Genomic DNA, 22,827 nt, shown 5'->3' with positions numbered 1-22,827 from the left:
ACTGCGGTATGCTTAACAACCCGGCAGTCCTACAATCTAAGTTAGATGCCCTCAATCTCACACAAATCATCAAGGAACCCACCAGGTACAACCCTAAATCTGTAAACAAAGGCACCCTCATAGACGTTATCCTGACCAACTGGCCCTCCAAATACACCTCTGCTGTCCTCAATCAGGATCTCAGCGATCACTGCCTCATTGCCTGTATCCGCTTCGGGTCCGCAGTCAAACGACCACCCCTCATCACTGTCAAACGCTCCCGAAAACACTTCTGTGAGCAGGCCTCATCCGGTCAGTTGAGGATGCCTGGTCATTCTTTAAAAGTAACTTCCTCACCATCTTAGATAAGCATGCTCCGTTCAAAAAATGCAGAACTAAGAACAGATATATTCCTTGGTTCACTCCAGACCTGACTGCCCTAGACCAGCACAAAAACATCCTGTGGCGGACTGCAATAGCATCGAATAGTCCCCGCGATATGCAACTGTTTAGGGAAGTCAGGAACCAATACACGCAGTCAGTCAGTAGAGCAAAGGTCAGCTTTTTACAGCAGAAATTTGATCCTGTAGCTCTAACTCCAAAAAGTTCTGGGACACTGTAAAGTCCATGGAGAACAAGAGCACCTCCTCCCAGCTGCCCACTGCACGTAGGCTAGGTAACACGGTCACCACCGATAAATACATGATAATCGAAAACTTCAACAAGCATTTCTTAACGGCTGGCAATGCCTTCCTCCTGGCTACTCAAACCTCGGCCAACAGCTCCGCCCCCCTCTCCTTTACCCAAATCCAGATAGCAGATGTTCTGAAAGAGCTGCAAAACCTGGACCCGTACAAATCAGCTGGGCTTGACAATCTGGACCCTCTATTTCTGAAACTATCCGCCGCCATTGTCGCAACCCCTATTACCTGCCTGTTCAACCTCTCTTTCATATCGTCTGATCCCCAACGATTGGAAAGTTGCCGTAGTCATCCCCCTCTTCAAAGGGGGAGACACCCTGGACCCAAACTGTTACAGACCTATATCCATCCTGCCCTGCCTATCTATGGTCTTTGAAAGCCAAGTCAACAAACAGATCACTGACCATCTCGAATCCCACCGTACCTTCTCCGCTGTGCAATCTGGTTTCCGAGCCGGTCACGGGTGCACCTCAGCCCCGCTCAAGGTACTGAACGATATCATAACCGCCATCGATAAAAGACAGTACTCTGCGTCTTCATCGACCTGGCCAAGGCTTTCGACTCTGTCAATCACCATATTCTTATCGGCAGACTCAGTAGCCCCGGTTTTTCTAATGACTGCCTTGCCTGGTTCACCAACTACTTTGCAGACAGAGTTCAGTGTGTTAAATCGGAGGGCATGTTGTCCAGTCCTCTGGCAGTCTCTATGGGGGTGCCACAGGGTTCAATTCTCGGGCCGACTCTTTTCTTTGTATATATCAATGATGTTGCTCTTGCTGCGGGCGATTCCCGATCCACCTCTACGCAGACGACACCATTCTGTATACTTCTGGCCCTTCCTTGGACACTGTGCTATCTAACCTCCAAACGAGCTTCAATGCCATACAACACTCCTTCCCTGGCCTCCAACTGCTCTTAAACGCTAGTAAAACCAAATGCATGCTTTTCAACCGTTCGCTGCCTGCACCCGCACGCCCGACTAGCATCACCACCCTGGATGGTTCCGACCTAGAATATGTGGACATCTATAAGTACCTAGGTGTCTGGCTAGCTTGTTAAGGCAGTGGTCCCGTGGTCGGAACATATATCAGCGGAAATTTCAAGTGCGCCACGTATAGTTTTTGATAAAACTCAAACTTTCATTAAAATGCACATACAATATACTGAATTAAAGCTACACTCGTTGTGAATCTAGTTCCCGAGTCAGATTTGTAAAATGCTTTTCGGCGAAAGCATGAGAAGCTATTATCTGATAGCATGTATCCTCCAAATACTGCACCGTCACCTAACGACAGATTTTGCGATAGCCGGGGGCTACTCAGAACGCAGAAATAAAATATAAAACATTCATTACCTTTGACCATCTTCTTTGTTGGCACTCCTAGATGTCCCATAATCACTATTGGGTCTTTTTTCGATTAAATCGGTCCATATATAGCCAAGATATCGATCTATGAAGACTGTGTGATAAACGGAAAAAAATAGCGTTTCATAACGTAACGTCATTTTTTTAATTAAAAAAGTTGACGATAAACTTTCACAAAACACTTCAAAATACTTTTGTAATGCAACTTTAGGTATTAGTACACGTTAATAAGCAATAAAATTAATCAGGAGGCGATGTAAATTCTATAGGTGTCCGTCGGAAAATAATGTCTGAAGAAATCTCAACCAAAACATCCGGTCGGTGACCGGAGGGAATCGGTTCCCTTGACCAAGAATCAAAGCCGAATCAAATGACAAGAGTCTAGACATCGTGTGGAAGCTGTAGGCACTGCAACCTCGGCCTCATTTAATCCGGTTCACTTTGAACAATTCCTGGAAGTAGCGCATGGATATTTATTTACATTTTCAGTGATCAGATTTTCCTGCACTTTTCGATGAAACGCACGTTCTGTTATAGTCACAGCCGTGATTTAACCAGTTTTAGAAACGTTTGAGTGTTTTCTATCCACACATACTAATCATATGCATATACTATATTCCTGGCATGAATAGCAGGGCGCTGAAATGTTACGCAATTTTTAACAAAAAGCTGCGAAAAGCTGCTTAAATTCTCGACTTCCCTAACAGGCTAGACTGTAAACTCTCCTTCCAGACACATATCAAACGGCTCCAATCTAAAATCAAATCTGGAGTCGGCTTTCTAATCCGCAACAAAGCCTCCTTGACTCACGCCGCCAAACTTACCCTAGTAAAACGGACTATCCTACCGATCCTCGACTTTGGCGATGTCATCTACAAAATAGCTTCCAATACTCTGTGATAAACTGCATTCAGTTTGCTGAGTAGTGCCATCCGTTTTGTTACTAATGCACCTTATACCACCCACCCCTGCGACCTGTATGCTCTAGTCGGCTGGCCATAGCTACATATTCGTCGCCAGACCCACTGGCTCCAGGTCATCTACAAGTCCATGCTAGGTAAAGCTCCGCCTTATCTCAGTTCACTGGTCATGATGGCAACACCCACCCGTAGCACGCGCTCCAGCAGGTATCTCACTGATCATCCCTAAAGCCAACATCTCATTTGGCCGCCTTTCGTTCCAGTTCTCTGCAGCCTGTGACTGGAACGAATTGCAAAAATCGCTGAAGTTGGAGACTTTTATCTCCCTCACCAACTTTAAACATCTGCTATCTGAGCAGCTAACCGATCGCTGCAGCTGTACATAGTTCATCGGTAAATAGCCCACCCAATTTACCTACCTCATCACCATACTGTTTTTATTTATTTACTTTTCTGTTCTTTTGCACACCAGTATCTCTACCTGCAAATGACCATCTGATAATTTATCACTCCAGTGTTAATCTGAAAATGTTTAATTATTCGCCTACCTCCTCATGCCTTTTGCACACAATGTATATAGACTCTTCAAAAATGTATACTGTGTTATTGACTTGTTTATTGTTTACTCCATGTGTAACTCCATGTTGTTGTCTGTTCACACTGCTATGCTTTATCTTGGCCAGGTCGCATTTGTAAATGAGAACTTGTTCTCAACTAGCCTACCTGGTTAAATAAAGGTGAAATATATATATAAATATATATTTTTTAATGAACACCTTATTCATGTTCTTAGCTGGCAAGATGACTGTAATCCATTAGCCTGATGGGGGGGAACAGTCATGTCGTTACAATTGTGTGCTCTTATCTCTTAATTCACTTAATGATGAGTTTGCCAGTCTGTATGACAGCTTGTGTAACTGGAAACACTTTGTGAATAGATCAATGATGTTGCACAGAGCGCATTAAACTGCTGTATCATCTAGGTCCATGTTTTAATAGAAAAGACTGAACATGACACAAATACAAAATAACAAAGTGAAATGTAAACAAAACAGTCCTGTGTGGCACAAACACTGACACAGGAAACAATCACCCACAAAATACCCAAAGAATATGGCTGCCTAAATATGGTTCCCAATCAGAGACAACGATAAACCCCTGCCTCTAATTGAGAACCAATCTAAGCAACCATAGACCTACATAAACACCTAGATGGAAACAACCCCATAAATCTACAAAAAACCCTAGACAGTACAAACACCTTAGATGAGACAAAAACACACATATCACCCATGTCACACCCGGACCTAACCAAAATAATAAAGAAAACAAAGAATATTAAGGTCAGGGCGTGACACTACCGTAGATTGACTTGACCAAAAAGGCCTTTGTAGCCGAGTTGCATTGCCTGCACAATCTGATGTCTTTGAGTGAGAGAAAGACAGAAAAGAGAAGAAAAGAAAAGAGAGGGAGTGAGAGAGAGAGAGGCGAAGTGAACATGTGCGTTTCCTACCGACTGCCAGCTGAAGTAATTGCAGTGTGTCGACAACATCACATTCATCTTCAGCTATCTGACAGCTCCAGAAACACTGAGGGAAGGAATCTGTGGTAGCAGTTTTTTTTAACTGTTCAATGAAAATACTCATTCACATACATGTTTTGATAGACATGAAGTAATAAATATACAGTACATGCTTTGGAGGGGAGACAGTTTCCATGGTAACAATGGAAGTTGGAATTTGTTTAGCTGCTAAGTTTTATTTTCAGACCATTAACAAAGCTCTTGCTATTGTGATGTGTAAAATGTATTATGTTTTATTGTGTTTCCAGTCTTGGTGTTACAAAAGGAACCCATTTGAATTTAAAGGAGAAACAACAATGAACCTCCCACATGTTATCTTGCATATCTGTCACGACTTCCACCGAAGTCGGCTCCTCTCCTTGTTCGGGCGGCGTTCGGCGATCGACGTCACCGGCTTTCTAGTCATCGACGCTCCATTTCTCATATATCCATTTGTTTTGTCTTGTTCCATTACACACCTGGTTTTCATTCCATAATTACTGCATGTATTTAGTCCTCTGTTCCCCACCATGTCTTTGTGTGTAATTGTTTATTGTTATGTAGATTTTGTCAGGCGCTATACTTTTGCTATGTTCTGTGTTTTTGGCACGTTATTGTTCTTATGTGCTGTCATTTTTGGACCGGAATTAATGTGCGCCTGTTTATTATACTCTGCTCTCCTGCACCTGACTTCGCCTCCCGTACACACCCCTGACATTATCAAAGATGTTACTAACATACATTGTCTCTGTTTCACAGATGAAACACAGATGAAATCAAGGTCAGACATGTTTACATGGTTGTTCATGCAACACATGTGGTATTGTGTACAGTAATACATCTCAAATTATATTGTGCTGCAACAAAAAAGTAATTAATTCAAAAATTCTCTAGGCAGTCACATTTAGTTAGCTGTTATTCATGATGCTGTTCTCTAAATAATGAAAAAAATATGCTAATTATTTCATTTTAATGAGGCTTCAGATGGTCGTCGACTAAACATAAAAACAAATAAATAAGGAAGAAAACAAATGTATCCTCCACCATGCTAGTTCCATAGGGCATAGATGCATCTACTCCATGAGAAATGTATGTCTGCAGTGGTCCCTTAAAGGGATGATAACTATTTCCTCCCCCACCTCCTATCTCCTATGTAATGCATCATAAATTCTATAGATTACCCCCAGCGCATGGACAAACCAGACCAGCTGAGGCTCATAGTATGACACAGTCAATCAGGCCTTGCCCCTGGCACCTGCAGTGTGCAGTGACTGAGAGCACACTGTGGCCCCCAGGGATCCAGGGAGACTCTAGTGATATGGTCCTACAGGTACAAAGAGTTTGAGGCGTTAAACGTTTTTATGTCTGGGCCTCCCGGGTGGCGCAGTGGTTAAGGGCACTGTACTGCAGTGCCAGCTGTGCCACCAGAGACCCTGGGTTCGTGCCCAGGCTCTGTTGTAACCGCGACCGGAAGGTCTGTGCGCAATTGGCCTAGCATCTTCCGGTTTAGGGAGCTACTATCTTGTCTCATCACGCACCAGCGACTCCCGTGTTGGGCCGGGCACAGTGCACAGTGCACACTAACCAAGGTTGCCAGGTGCACGGTGTTTCCTCCGAACACATTGGTGCAACTGGCTTCCATGTATCAGAGGACGCATGACTTTCAACCTTCATCTCATCTTGTAGTGATGAGACAAGATAGTAGCTACTAACAATTGGATACCACAAAAAAGGGGTAAAATAAATAAAAACATGTCTGTGTGAAAAGGAAACTGACAGTCGCAGTGATGATCTACAGACTTTCCGGAGTATAAATTAAATGTTGTTTTGACCAGCGATTCTAATTGTCTACAGATATAACGGCTCTAGTTTGTAGAATGAAGAGTGGACCAAGGCGCAGCGTGGTAGGCGTACATCATCTTTTTATTGATGACACCGAAACAAAATAACAAAGACAAAAAAAAATGAAAGTGCACAGTTCTGTAAGGCTAAGAAACTAAACAGAAAACAATATCCCACAAAACCCAAAAGGAAAATGACAACTTATATATGATCCCCAAGCCTCGGATTGGGAACCACACTCGGCCAAAAACAAAGAAATAGAAAACATAGACTTTCCCACCCGAGTCACACCCTGACCTAACCAAACATAGAGAATAATAAGGATCTATAAGATCAGGGCGTGACAACAGACATGTTGTTAGACCAAGTATAAACTGGCCAGTGGCGACCCGTCAATTTTTTGTTTGCCTGTTTTGCATATTATTTTGGCATTAATACTTGTCACATATCTGTTTGAAAACAATGTAAAAAAATCCAATCCATTCGTTGAGTTAATATATAATTTTTTATTTCACCTTTATTTAATCAGGTAGGCCAGTTGAGAACAAGTTCTCATTTACAACTACGACCTGGCCAAGATAAAGCAAAGCAGAGCAACACAAACAACAACACAGAGTTACACATGGAATAAACAAATGTACAGTCAATAACACAATAGAAAATAAAGTCTATATACAGTGTGTGCAAATGGCGTGAGGAGGTAAGGTAATAAATAGGCAATAGTAGTGAAGTAATTACAATTTAGCAAATGAACACTGGAGTGATAGATGTGCAGATGAGGATGTGCAAGTAGAAGTACTGGTGTGCAAAAGTAAATAAAAACAATATGGCGATGAGGTAGGTAGATTGGATGGGCTATTTACGGATGGGCTGTGTACAGCTGCAGCGATCGATTAGCTGCTCAGATAGCTGATGTTTAAAGTTTTTGAGGGAGTTATAAGTCTCCAACTTCAGCGATTTTTGCAATTCGTTCCAGTCATTGGCAGCAGAGAACTGTTCTCTGGCAGCAGAGAACAGCAGAGGACAAAGGAGGTGCTGGCTTTGGGGATGACCAGTGAGATATACCTGCTGGAGCGCATGCTACGGGTGGGTGTTGTTATCGTGACCAGTGAGCTGAGATAAACCGGAGCTTTACCTAGCAAAGACTTATAGATGATGTGAGTCTGGAAGGAGAGTTTACAGTCTAGCCAGACACCTAGGTATTTATAGTTGTCCACATATTCTAAGTCGAAACCGTCCAGAGTAGTGATGCTTGTCGGGCAGGTGCTTGCAGCGATCGGTTGAAGAGCAATAGTGTTGCAAAACAACACAGTTTAATTAGCCTCCATCAGGATTGAGTAGTGGTCTCGAAGCAGCAACATGTAGCTAATTAGTGTTGAAGGCCGAAAACACTTCCGGCTCCAACGGCAGCCAATATGAGAGAAACTGAGCATCTCTTTGGGGATCACAAACCCACTTCGTCATTAGTAGTTGATGGAGACCAGGCGGCAACCTTTGACAGTAATGGATGACTTCAAACCTCCATGAGCATTAAGTTTAACAATCTCTCAGGGAGAGGACAGCTACTGATTTATGTAACTATAATTGCATATTGATTTATTGACAAAGCATCTAGGCATGCAGTAGAGCAGACTGCTGTGTGGAACTAACTGTCAGTACAATACAATAAAATTCACAATTTTATTGCCAATGCTGCAGTATATTTTCAACAGCCATTCTTAATGCCAAAAGTAAGCTTTAAAGGTAACACCTCCCATTCACTTTGATAAGTTGTCATGGTCCATAAAAGGTGAACAGATAGGGACAGCCTGCTCTATTGTGTTGTTATCATTCTCTGAAACTCAATTAATTGACAGTACAAAGACATTAACAGCTCAGATTAGGAGCCAGGAGAACAAGTGTGGTCCCCATCCATCCATCTTCATAAATCTGCCATTATGTGTTGGTCCACAGAGGACACTGGCCACCAGCCAACCCACCATCCTGCCAGGTGGAGGTAAACACACTTAATGGTTCTGACTGGAGAGGATGACAAACATGAACGCTGCAGCAGAAATACAGTATATGCAAATGGATTACTGTATGATGTAAACTATACTAGGTAACACTTGATTTGTATGTGGGCAAATTAAACAAATTCCGCAATAAATAATGAATCTTTACCCAGACACCAACAAGAAATCCATATGAGGGCTATGTTGTATATAAGGTTCTTGACATCAAAGCTGTTCTCTATTCCACATTTGAGTGACATGCATCTATCTATATAAACCCACGAGTATGTGTGTGGTAAATTGGAAAATATGAATTTCTTTATTGAGGTGTTATGCCACAGTTGTTGCATCAGAGTTGATTTCACATGTCAAAGCCTGAACTATTCAAAGAGACTTCATCACTACTGGAACCATGGGCACCATTACCTCAGGCATACTTTAACAATCTACAGTATGTCAGGTGGACGTTCACTATAGTCAATATGGTTAATAACAAAAAAATAGAGTTTCACCTGCTATGGAGTAGGAATATGACTAATTACCGTGTATGATCTTAATTAGTCGGAACAATCAGCATGTTAAATAGGGTGCTTCAACAAAGCATGAAATTCAAAATAACACTTCTCCATTGATCCCTCCATGGGGTAATTTAGTGGCTCATTTTCATGAATGTGCTAGAGTTTAGAGCTTGGTGATGAATAGTTGTTGACTATTCTATGGGAAATCATAGGTTGATCGCTACTCAAGGTTGAACTAGATATCATTGTTCTCCAGCAGCATACTTTGTTAATCAGACAAATATGAAATAAATGGACCAAACATAAGCCCTGATTCTCTCCAGTGCTTTGTCCTATGGAGGCATGACTGTTCTTGGACATAGTCAAATTCGAACATCATGTGAGACACAAGCAGTGAGGACAGGACCCTGAATATGATAGAGAAGTATTGACAAGAGAGTGAAAAACATCACAAACATACTGAGACAATACTGATGAAGTGAGTATTAAGAGATTGAAGGAAATGTGCTTCTTAAAAGTAGCACACATCTAAAGTGTGATACCTGTCTTGGAATGGTGGATTTACCAAGTGGAGTACAGTAGTTAAGAAGAGGTACTCTGGCAGTTTTTCAGCCTGATTTGTTACAGAACAAATTTTCAACCAGAATTCAGAGTTAACACAAACTTCAACAATTGGCACAGTTAAGGGATCTATTTTTGTCTGTGCTGTGAACAGGTTCAATGGGTTCTGTAAACAGTTCTCCTGAAGCTGGATTCATGAGCAGTTGGAACTAGCTCTATGGCTGACAGTGTTTAATAGCTAGCTATGGTTGACAGTGTCTTCTAGCTAGCTATGGTTGATAGTGTCTTCTAGCTAGCCATGGCTGACAGTATTTAATAGTTCAACCTGGTCTCAGAGCATTTCATATTATTCTGTATGGAAATCTGAGACACTCCTTTTAGTATGATATGTTACGTTTCATCTGGTATTTATTAATTTGTGGTTATCAATTACACACTTTGTATGATGTTACGAATTACAATTTGCATTATATGTTATGAATTTGCAATGCGTACAGTATGTTACAAATTCTAGCTAGGTGGTTAGGTGGATAACATTAGATAGATGGCTAATGTTAGCTAGGCTAGGGGTTAGGGTTAAGCTTAGGGTTAAGTTTAGGAGTTAGGTTGAAGGGTTAGGTTAAGGTTAGGGTTAGGGGAAGGGTTGGCTAAAAGGGTTAAGGTTAGGGGAAGGGTTAGGTAACCTGCTAAGTAGATGCAAAGTAGTTGAAAAGTAGTTGAAAAGTTGCTAATTAGCTCAAATGCTAAAGTTGTCCCTGATAAGATTTGATCTTGCAACCTTTGGGTTGTAAGGTGTTTGCGTTATACACCCACCCATCCACCCCGACCCAGCACCCTACTTATGTTTTTGACTTAAGTAACCATGTCTTATGTAACGACACCAAACGTAATATATCATATTAATTTGAGTGTCCCTGATTTACATTTAGCATCCTATGTTTAGTCTATGACACCTGGATGAATAGCTAACTATGGCTGACAATGTCTACGTGAATGGTTACTGGATACAGCTGTTGTTCTCTGTAAATTGTAAAGCTTCTCTTTGACGTGACGGCTCAGCCAAACATCATAATGACACCTGCTGATTATAATTGTCAGCAGCGCACGTCCGGTTCTCTTAGATACCACCCACTTCCTGTGTGACATTTCAAGTGAGAAGTTAGCGGTCCATATTAATGTTATTGTGGTACTGTAATTTCTCTCAGGGGGTCTAAATACCATTTAAATCAAGTAGAATGATTCTGTCAAAACTTAGTGGTCCTGAATTTGATGAGTTGACTAATGGCACAGCAAGGAGTAATAACACTGACCTCAATAGTTTTCTGTTAATGGCTTTTACATGAGAATGTCTGATGCATTGGCAAGCTGACAACCCAGCAATTATTGTAGGAAATCATGAGTTTCCTCATCACCACTGGAACAGCAAGCTCCAAGTCAATTAAAAAGTTACACCCAATTAGAAGATCATAATGTTGAAGATAAACTCATGTGTGGAGGCTAGTTAGTGTGATCCGCTAACCACCCTGAACTCTCATAGGAAATCCTGAGTAGATTTCCAATTCCAAAGTGAACTCTCAAATGCTCTCAGTTTCTTATTTGGAGAGTTTCATTTTCGAAAAGTGGAAGAACTGCGCCACAAGCTTAGAGAGGGCCTGCCGTAAGCTTGCAGTAAGCTTCAGGAAATTGTAAAGGGAATGAGTACATGACCAAGAGTGTGTTCCAGAGGTTACTTGGAGGCGAGCTCCATTTCTGTGTGGGGATGATGGGGTAGTTGTGTGGCAGCCAAAAGGGTTCATCAAGGGAAACGTTGTGACCCAATGTTGCCGCTACCAGTCAGTCACCATAACAACCAGCATCTATCCCGGGGCTTAAAACACATTTAAATTGCCAGAACATTTTAGCCTCATAATTACCAGACTGATTAGCGCAGCTATATCAAACATCCATGAGAGCTCATGAGATCAGGCGGCTTGCGAGGCTAAGAACATTTAGCTGTGAGAGATATTGAATCTCATCTAATACAATAAGTCTTCTGAGTTTGCCACTAACAAGCAGAGGCACAGCTGTGGCGACATGCCATGGGAATTAAAGAGAATTACAGAATGGAGGGACAGAGTTCAGTGCCTACAAGAATGGAATATTGTTTTAATTGTGAGAGCTCTGGGGAGTAAGATGTCCAATGTATTTACAGTATTACAATTATAGTTGAGAAAACTAGAAACATGATTGTAAGAGCATAGTTTATCCTGCTCTTACAATCATGGAGAGTTAATGTTTTCATATTGTGCTGCTTTTGGGTAATTGAAGCATGGGTATAATGATGAAAAAGTAAACAGTGGCAAATACCAACAGCATCATCACCACAACACCAAATCAAATGTAATTGAATAAGACCCGAGCTCTGGTATAGACAGGGCTTTTCTCTGAAGCATTGATGGAACTCCCTGATACAGAAACTGCTCGCACAAACTATTCCATTCATCCAGCCAGATCAACTACACACCCGGTCACTGCCAGCGAAGGATGTCAGCGAAGGGTTGGGCTGTACCTCATTACCCATGTGGATGATAGGGATGCCTCAGTGTACATAGCTACAGTAGGAAAAATATATAATCATCAATAAACCCAAAACTGTAGCTGCCTCCGCTGAGTGAACCAGCCACCTCTAATAAAATATAATGCCATTTAAACAAAGCTGTAACAGAGAGGTCACTGTGTCTGTAGGGTAGTAATTGTGCTGATCCATAAAGGTAGCACCTAATACACAGTCTAAATAGGTCACTAGGTTGAAAAATGTATGGCATTTCTTATTAAAAAGGACTTATTTCATCCCTGGTGTTACAGCCATTATTGCAAGATACTGCCAAAGTCAATTTGGCAGGGTACCAAAAAAAGTAACAGCCGCATGGTAAAAAGAATGTTGAAAACTTCCAAGAAGCTAAATAATATCCAACTCTTCACGGGAGGCCAATGGTATTTAATAAAGAGGCAGCGAAGTAAACTCAGCATGCTTCCATCAATACAGTTCATCTGGATTATTATAACACCTTTGTGTTATAGGTCAAGAGGGGATGTTAATAATTTGATAATAATAATAACAATAATTCAGTGTGTTTTTAAAAATTTAATTACAGCTGCATAGCTAATGTTATTCTTTGGTGCACAATCTAGAAGAAAAAGAAACGCACACCTATTAAGACGAGGTGCTGGCTAGCGGAGTAGAAACTTGAAAATAAAAGAAAGCCGCACACTCTTGGAGCTCAGATGCAAAAATGTAATACCCTTAATATTCTTTGGTGCACAAACACTTTTTCATATCAATATTGTACATACACGTGATTGTAAAAGTTTTGTATATTTTCGTTTGGTCCATCGCGGGTTATCTGTATTCCCGTACCCCCTTATTGTTCTCTTTTGCCTGACCTTCGGCTAGCGAGGTATGTTGTCCTTGGCTCCGAAATTGTTCAATATAAAACCGTGGTAATGTTATACAATGTGCTGTTATGCAACCACAAGTTTGTTACAACGTGGACAATATAAAGATTTATGTTAACAAGTTTCACCGAGCTCGCTAACTAGGGTATCTATTGTAACTTGTGAGTACTTGGGACAGTGTTTGAGTGAGTGTCCATGTGCTTGTGCAGGTGCCTGAGAGCTATGACCGCGCCAAGGGCTAAAATATTGTCTGTTGTCTCTTTGTGTGCAGGGCAAATAACAATAATTCAATAATTCAACCAGCAGACCTCCAGTTGTCCTAATTAAAAGTACACAATGCAGAACGAACCACGCTACACTTATCATGGGTAAGTAGTCTTTATGGATGTTAATACTGACTCAGTGCTGCAATATTACTCATTACCAGTTGGATTTATTAACATGCAAGAAACATGAGCCAGCTGATCAATTGTACTGAGAATATTTTCCTGGGAAGCAGATACTGCTATTGTTCTGATAATGGTGAGACAGCTGGTCACAGCAAGAGAGAAGAAACAGATTAGATTATTTCCTGTAATGAATACTCAGGGAGAAACAGGCGCAGAAAAGGCAGGAATCGTGGTCACTGGCAGGCAATACACAGGTAGGCAAACAGGCAGGTGAATCAAAACTAGGACTGAAGGCTATAACTGCTTCTCACAAACGAGCTAGGAAAAGGCTTAGTCGAGTCAAAACGAACAATACCTCACAAAGGCACAAACAGAATGAACTGAACTAAATAAGGAGCTGATGACACCAGGTGAGTAACTAACACAGGTTAAATCAATGAACAAAAGGAAAGACAGGGCTACGTTTTAGAACACAAAGAAACAGGGCTACGTTCAAGAACACAACAAAACAGAACACAAGGTTGACTAAGAAAATAAATACAGAACCTTACATTACCAACACAGATGAATAGAGGAAACTACTGTGGATGTGATAGTGTGGTTTAACTTCTTTGAGATAGGGGGCGCTCTTTTAATTTTTGGATAAAAAACGTTCCCGTTTTAAACAAGATATTTTGTCACGAAAATATGCTCGACTATGCATGTAATTGACAGCTTTGGAAAGAAAAAACTCTGACGTTTCCAAAACTGCAAAGATATGATCTGTGAGTGCCCCAGAACCAATGCTACAGGTGAAACCAAGATGAAATGTCATACAGGAAATGCCCCAGATTCTGAAGGCGCTGTGTTCCAATGGCTCCTTATATGGCTGTGAATGCACCAGGAATGAGCCTTCACTTTCTGTCGTTTCCCCAAGGTGTCTGCAGCATTGTGACGTATTTGTAGGCATATCATTGGAAGATTGACCATAAGAGACTACATTTACCAGGTGTCCGCCCGGTGTCCTGTGTCGAAATTATTGCGTAATCTCCAGGTCCATGCGCGTTCCATTTCTTCAGAGGAGAAACCAAACTGCCACGAATGATTTATCATCGATAGATATGTGAAAAACACCTTGGGGATTGATTCTAAACAACATTTGCCATGTTTCTGTCGATATTATGGAGTTAATTTGGAAAAAAGTTCACGTTGTAATGACTTAATTTTAGTTTTTTTTCTTACCTAAACGTGATGAACAAAACGGAACGATTTGTCCTTCACAAATAATCTTTCTGGAAAAACTGAACATTTGCTATCTAACTGAGAGTCTCCTCATTGAAAACATCTGAAGTTCTTCAAAGGTAAATGATTTTATTTGAATGCTTTTCTTGTTTTTGTGAAAATGTTGCATGCTGAATGCCAGGCTTAATGCTATGCTAGGCTATCAATACTCTTACACAAATGCTTGTTTAGCTATGGTTCAAAAGCATATTTTGAAAATCTGAGATGACAGTGTTGTTAACAAAAGGCTAAGCTTGAGAGCTAATATATTTATTTCATTTCATTTGTGATTTTCATGAATAGTTAACGTAACGCTATAAATAGGATCCCGGATATGGGATTGCTCGTCGGAACAGGTTAAATAAGCCTCTGTCAGACAAAATGGACCCAAACCCAAGAACTACAATATTTGGCCTAAACGTGAAAGCACGGACAAAAGAGTTTCAGTTTTTTCAAATCAAATGTGTAAACCTCACAAACAATTTACTAATGTTTATTGTTCCTAGATACTACAGAGCTGTAGAGGCAGAAGTTTTACCAAAAAACATAAGACAAGTCTACTGATTATTTCATCCAATCCTCCTCATCAAACTCACAAGTACAGTTCTCTGACTCAACATGGGGGTATTACCTCCCTTGTTGACCTTTGAGATGTACAGTCATGGTCAAAAGTTTTGAGAATGACACAAATATTAATTTTCACAAAGTCTGCTTATTTGCATGTATGTACATGCAATTAGCATATAATCCAGAATGTTATGAAGAGTGATCAGATGAATTGCAATTAATTGCCATGCAAATGAACTGAATCCCCCAAAAACATTTCCACTGCATTTCAGCCCTGCCAGAAAAGGACCAGCTGACATCATGTCAGTGATTCTCTCGTTAACACGGGTGTGAGTGTTGACGAGGACAAGGCTGGAGATCACTCTGTCATGCTGATTGAGTTCGAATAACAGACTGGAAGCTTCAAAAGGAGGGTGGTGCTTGGAATCATTGTTCTTCCTCTGTCAACCATGGTTACCTGCAAGGAAACACGTGCCGTCATCATTGCTTTGCACAAAAAGGGCTTCACAGGCAAGGATATTGCTGCCAGTAAGATTGCACCTAAAGCAACCATTTATCGGATCATCAAGAACTTCAAGGAGAGCGGTTCAATTGTTGTGAAGAAGGCTTCAGGGCGCCCAAGAAAGTCCAGCAAGTGCCAGGACCGTCTCATAAACTTGATTCAGTTGCGGGATCGAGGCACCACCAGTACAGCTCTTGCTCAGGAATGGCAGCAGGCAGGTGTGAGTGCATCTGCACGCACAGTGAGGTAAAGACTTTTGGAGGATGGCCTGTTGTCAAGAAGGGCAGCAAAGAAGCCACTTCTCTCCAGGAAAAACATCAGGGACAGACTGATATTCTGCAAAAGGTACAGGGATTGGACTGCTGAGGACTGGGATAGTCATTTTCTCTGAATCCCCTTTCCGATTGTTTGGGGCATCTGGAAAAAAAGCTTGTCCTTAGAAGACGAGGTGAGCTCTACCATCAGTCCTGTGTCATGCCAACAGTAAAGCATCCTGAGACCATTCATGTGTGGGGTTACTTCTCAGCCAAGGGAGTGGGCTCACTCAAAATTTTGCCTAAGAACACAACCATGAATAAAGAATGGTACCAACATATCCTCTGAGAGCAACTTCTCCCAACCATCCAGGGACAGTTTGGTGACGAACAATGCCTTTTCCAGCATGATGGAGCACCTTGCCATAAGGCAAAAGTGATAACTAAGTGGCTTGGGGAACAAAACATCGATATTTTGGGTCCATGGCCAGGAAACTCCCCAGACCTTAATCCCATTGAGAGCTTGTGGTCAATCCTCAAGAGGCGGGTGGACAAACAAAACCCACGAATTCTGACAAACTCCAAGCATTGATTATTCAGGGAATGGGCTTCCATCAGTCAGGATGTGGCCCAGAGGTTAATTAACAGCATGCCAGGGCAGATTGCAGAAGTCTTGAAAAAGAAGGGTCAACACTACAAATATTGACTCTTTGCATCAACTTCATGTAATTGTCAATAAATGCCTTTGACACTTATGAAATGCTTGTAATTATACTTCAGTATTCCATTGTAACATCTGACAAAAATATCTAAAGACACTGAGGCAGCAGAATTTGTGAAAATTAATATTTGTGTCATTCTCAGAACTTTAGTGCACGACTGTACAGTACATGGCATCATTTAACATATTCAGGAAATTCCAGTAATTGTTAACCTTAGCCATGGTAAATTTGGTGCCTTATGACATTTTCCACTTGGCAGTGAAAACCTGAATTGTCATTTCATTAACAGACTGACACCATGGTTGCAGTGAATATAGTCATGGGTTGGGTCTTCAAGTATTTGTGAATTATTCCAATTTACACAATGGATCCTGTTTACTGATGCTTACTCAGATCTTGCTTATCTTTATGGTTATATTTCTTACGTCTGTTTATCTTTAAAATAAAATAAAACATAAAGGGAAGGAAAGGTAAGTAAGAAATAAGAGTCGACAATGGATAAAAATAGCCAAAAAACAGACCCTCTACAGGTTATACAATGTGTGACATTTAACAAGATAGACCTTGCTATTCTCTGGAAGATTCAGCCTCGGTCTTGGTTTTAATGGGATGTGAATCACAATAATCAATATTCTATCCACTGCGAAAGGTCAAAGTCTGCTAGTAAAATGCAGCAACATCTGCTTTCCTTTCCTTTTACAGTTCATTACAAAGAGTCAGAGCTCAATATCCCATATCTGCCCATTAAGCTGGACATGGGTGAAAACATGGAACACTGCAGGACACAATCATGAAGTGGAACGACATTTATTGGATATTTCAAACTTTTTTAACAATTCAAAAACTGAAAAATTGGGCGTGCAAAATTATTCAGCCCCCTTAAGTTAATACTTTGTAGCGCCACCTTCTGCTGCGATTACAGCTGTAAGTCGCTTGGGGTATGTCTCTATCAGTTTTGCACAACGAGAGACTGAATTTTTTCCCATTCCTCCTTGCAAAACAGCTCGAGCTCAGTGAGGTTAGATGGAGAGCATTTGTGAACAGCAGTTTTCAGTTCTTTCCACAGATTCTCGATTGGATTCAGGTCTGGACTTTGACTTGGCCATTCTAACACCTGGATATGTTTATTTTTGAACCATTCCATTGTAGATTTTGCTTTATGTTTTGGATCATTGTCTTGTTGGAAGACAAATCTCCGTCCCAGTCTCAGGTCTTTCGCAGACTCCATCAGGTTTTCTTCCAGAATGGTCCTGTATTTGGCTCCATCCATCTTCCCATCAATTTGAACCATCTTCCCTGTCCCTGTTGAAGAAAAGCAGGCCCAAACCATGATGCTGCCACCACCATGTTTGACAGTGGGGATGGTGTGTTCAGGGTGATGAGCTGTGTTGCTTTTACGCCAAACATAACGTTTTACATTGTTGCCAAAAAGTTCAATTTTGGTTTCATCTGACCAGAGCACCTTCTTCCACATGTTTGGTGTGTCTCCCAGGTGGCTTGTGGCAAACTTTAAACAACACTTTTTATGGATGTCTTTAAGAAATGGCTTTCTTCTTGCCACTCTTCCATAAAGGCCAGATTTGTGCAATATACGACTGATTGTTGTCCTATGGACAGAGTCTCCCACCTCAGCTGTAGATCTCTGCAGATCATCCAGAGTGATCATGGGCCTCTTGGCTGCATATCTGATCAGTCTTCTCCTTGTATGAGCTGAAAGTTTAGAGGGACGGCCAGGTCTTGGTAGATTTGCAGTGGTCTGATACTCCTTCCATTTCAATATTATCGCTTGCACAGTGCTCCTTGGGATGTTTAAAGCTTGGGAAATCTTTTTGTATCCAAATCCGGCTTTAAACTTCTTCACAACAGTATCTAGGACCTGCCTGGTGTGTTCCTTGTTCTTCATGATGCTCTCTGCGCTTTTAACGGACCTCTGAGACTATCACAGTGCAGGTGCATTTATACAGAGACTTGATTACACACAGGTGGATTGTATTTATCATCATTAGTCATTTAGGTCAACATTGGATCATTCAGAGATCCTCACTGAACTTCTGGAGAGAGTTTGCTGCACTGAAAGTAAAGGGGCTGAATAATTTTGCACGCCCAATTTTTCAGTTTTTGATTTGTTAAAAAAGTTTGAAATATCCAATAAATGTCGTTCCACTTCATGATTGTGTCCCACTTGTTGATTCTTCACAAAAAAATACAGTTTTATATCTTTATGTTTGAAGCCTGAAATGTGGCAAAAGGTCGCAAAGTTCAAGGGGGGCGAATACTTTCGCAGGGCACTGTACTTTGTCAACCTGGCTGGGTGAATTGGTGCCTAGCAGGGGAAGGCATGTCTTTAATGAAGCTTTTTTATTTTATTTTTTACTTTATTAGGTTCCCCATTAGCTGTTGCAAAAGTAGCAGCTACTCTTCCTGGGATCCACACAAAACATGAAACATGACATAATACAAAAAAATGTATAGACAAGAACAGCTCAAGAACAGAGCTACGTCAATTAAAAAACATATTTTAAAAAGCCACAGGTAGCCTACATATCAATACATACACACAAACTATCTAGGTCAAATCTAAAGTTAATAATGGGAAGATCAATGGGATCTAGATGAATGTAGAGTGACCCAGAGGAATGCAGGAGGATGTTTACCATAAATCATATTTCAGTGGAATTGAATGAGAACCTAAAATAGAACAAATATAATCAACCATCAAACAAAAAGGGGAAAAAAGAGATCAAACTCATCAGAGATCCAGATTGTAATGTCTATGAATTGAATTTGCACTGTCTGCATGTTGGGCGGCTGGCACTCAAGTATGCATGAAGGAGTTGGTCATGCTTTTGCACTCATGTCAAAATGAATAATGTGAACTTCAAAGTAATATGACTGAGATGTATCATATTTGTCTTGATTCATGTGCTAATGCATATCAGCGATGTAAATCCATCATCATTATGTCGTCAGTCAGTGCCAAAGATATGACACATGAATTCAGCCAAATGTTGTCTGTGCCCTTCAAATGCATCTGAAGAATTATTAGAGGAGATGAGAGTAAAAAAAAAGCTATATTTTATGGACTTTTCCTTGACAACTGTTCACAGGGCCATGAAGGATCACAAAATACATCTAAATGGGCAACTCAGATATCCTGACACACACAGAGAGAGAGAGAGAATGATAAATTCCTCTAATGCAACACAAGACTTCAATGTTTCCAGCAGACTTCTAAGCAGAGCAAAATAATGTCAAGACATGTAAGGCAGGTTTGTTTAAGAAATCCAGCCCTAAATCAAATGAGGTAATTATCCTCTTAGTCATTGTTCCACTTTACGCCTCATTTCAAGTAATCCTTTTGCTTCAGTCACACTTCTGTTTAATAACCTGTGAGCTTATTCCTGCTCTTGTTGTTATGACTGATATTTTTACGAAAACTGATCCAAGTATTCATTTGGAGACCTGCTATGTTTAACATAACATATTTTCACCAGAAAAGATGGTTGTCAAAATGTGGCAGAACCATTGAGATCTTTCTGATTTTAGCAGTATCTATTCTATGCAATGAAAGGGTAATTTGTTCACCCAATAGCTACCATTGTTTAAAATTCTACCTCAGGTTCTTTGCAAATCTGGAGCTAAATTTGTGATTTTGTGTATTTTCCATTGACTTGAACAGCATTAGAATTCAACCAGACCCAAAATGTGCAACTAGATGGTCATTATCCATCTCATCATCTAACATTCCCCATCTCTCCCTTACCTACTGCACAGGATGTTCCATGTACACAATCTTTCCACACTTGTTCCTATAGCCTCTCTCTTCTGGCAAAAATCATTATATTCCTACACAGTACTGGCTAATATTGCTCAGGGAGTAAAAAACATGAGAAGGCGAGGTGCAGGGACAAGGTATTTTTCTACAGTATGTGTGTGCTGCTTCAAGCAGTGGCGACCAGCATTATCCTTTTTTGCAGACAACAGACGGCTGATAAAAGGTGCAGATGGATGCAGACTCTTGAGGAAAGTGTTCACCGGAGGGTGCTCTCCTCAGTCACCCTTCAGCTAAACTTCCCTTCACTACGCTTCATCACATAGTTGATGCAATCTAAGGTTAGTGACAGAACAGCCATCTCCTGCCACATGAGACAATTAACTGAATAGTGCAATGAACCAGCAGCAGATCCCTCAAAGCTGACTGATAACACACAGATGAAGTGATGATAAACTACCACTATCCTGTAGTATGATGACATAGTGACCTGAACTTGTGCTGATTCATTTTAAACACATAATACAGTAGTTCCATTCACATCCATTCACACAAGCATATTCAAAGCATTACAGTACAGAATGTACAATACATGTATGTGTACAATAGACATGAGCTTTGCTAAAGCAAGGTAGGAAACATACATTACCTCACAGAGCACAAAAGGGCAGTAGCTGGGTTAGAACCAAGGATCACTTTGCCATGCCATCTGTCAAGCAGTTGGGGTGCATGGGAAGTGGGACTAATTCACTCCTTTGCTCTCCTCTCTTGCTGCGCTTTCCTCTCGTTCCACTACCCTACAGAGCAGAGAGCAGCTCCACTCCAAGTGAAGGGAATCCTCTGTCTGGAGCCCATTTAAATTCACACAAGATAACCTTTGCTGGGAATTGTGAAATAAACCTGCATGCCCTGCCAACGTGTTAAGATGTCCCTCCGTCTCTTTCTGCTTTTTCTCTCTCTCGCTCTCTCTCTCTCTTTCTCCTACTCTGTTCTCTCTACTGCTCCCACTCACTGGTGTTCTTTCTACTCCACACAGAAATGCACGCACGCACGCACGCACGCACGCACGTGCACACACACACACACACACACACACACACACACACACACACACACACACACACACACACACACACACACACACACACACACACACACACACACACACACACACACACACACTCTGGCAGCCTTCTGTTGTGTGTAGTTAACCCGTCAGTACATAGTGAAGCGTATGGACTTCCGTCTTTCTACACATCTCTCTAAGTGAACATACTTTATCTTTAACCATGCCAAAAGCACAACTTACATCTTTGGAGTGTTTTGGGACATATACACAGTAGACAACTAAATAAACACTAAAGCACCATTAAAACATGAATAAGCACTAAATACATTTTAATCCTCTTACTGTGCTTCATGATACATTTTCATGTCTGAAATGTTTTTCATAATTTCATGGCTCACCTATTCTAGAAGATGATTTAAGCACCTGAAAATACGACAACCTGGGCAAAACCCCTAACAATGTTATTAGCACTGAATGAGATTAGGTAATAAGGGAAACACAGGCTGTGACTTAATAGTGGATGTAATTAATAAAATAACCTACCCAAAATGAGTTATGGCTATTTGCAGGGCCATAACCGGGGTCTGAGTTTTAGTGAAATCCAGAAGGGAGGCAAGGGGGTGTCCCCTCTCCCCCCAGGACATTTAAAAAAAAGTTGAAGCTCATTTATTGCATTTCTATACGATTAAACAACATTCAAATGCTGTTTGGAGAAAACACCAAAAACAAGCAAAAATAACCTCAGCGGCCATTATCACCTTGGCTGCTGTAGGTTCATTCACCTCAGTCGATCTACAAACACATAGCCTATTAGCTATACAATTGTAATGTCATACCTCTGAAAGGGGGGGAAATATGATCAATTATTCACACTGACACATAGCATCAACGACTGTTCAGGCAGTTGTATTGATGAATTGCTTAAGATCAGTAAATCTTTACGTAGATATGTCTTTTCTCAAATTGCATAGCATTCACATTTGTATTCCTAGGTATTAGTAATCAAGCTCCACACAAACTGACATCAGTGGAGCACACAGTATTATCACATTCACATGAATTATTTGAATATTACTCACGATTACTCACGATTCTCTATTAATATCAGTGATGCACAATTGGCCCAGTGTCGTAAGGGTTTGGCCGGGCTAGGCCATCATTGTAAATAAGAATTTGTTCTTAACTGACTTGCCTAGTTAAATAAAGGTTAATAAATAAATATAGAAAAAATGTAGTGGTAATAAAGGTGGGTAATGGTTAAACTACAGTGCTTTACTTGGACTGAAATAGGTGCCGGCACTTTTGAGCTAATATTCAACAAGAGGAACAGAAGCTCATTCAGTAATGAAATCCAATTAAATCAAGCTTTATTTATACAGCACATTTCAGACATGGAATGCAATGCAATGTGTTTC

Source organism: Oncorhynchus keta, chromosome 1 (assembly GCF_023373465.1).
Source record: "Oncorhynchus keta strain PuntledgeMale-10-30-2019 chromosome 1, Oket_V2, whole genome shotgun sequence".
Classification (NCBI taxonomy): domain Eukaryota; kingdom Metazoa; phylum Chordata; class Actinopteri; order Salmoniformes; family Salmonidae; genus Oncorhynchus; species Oncorhynchus keta.
This window is presented reverse-complemented; position numbering follows the sequence as displayed.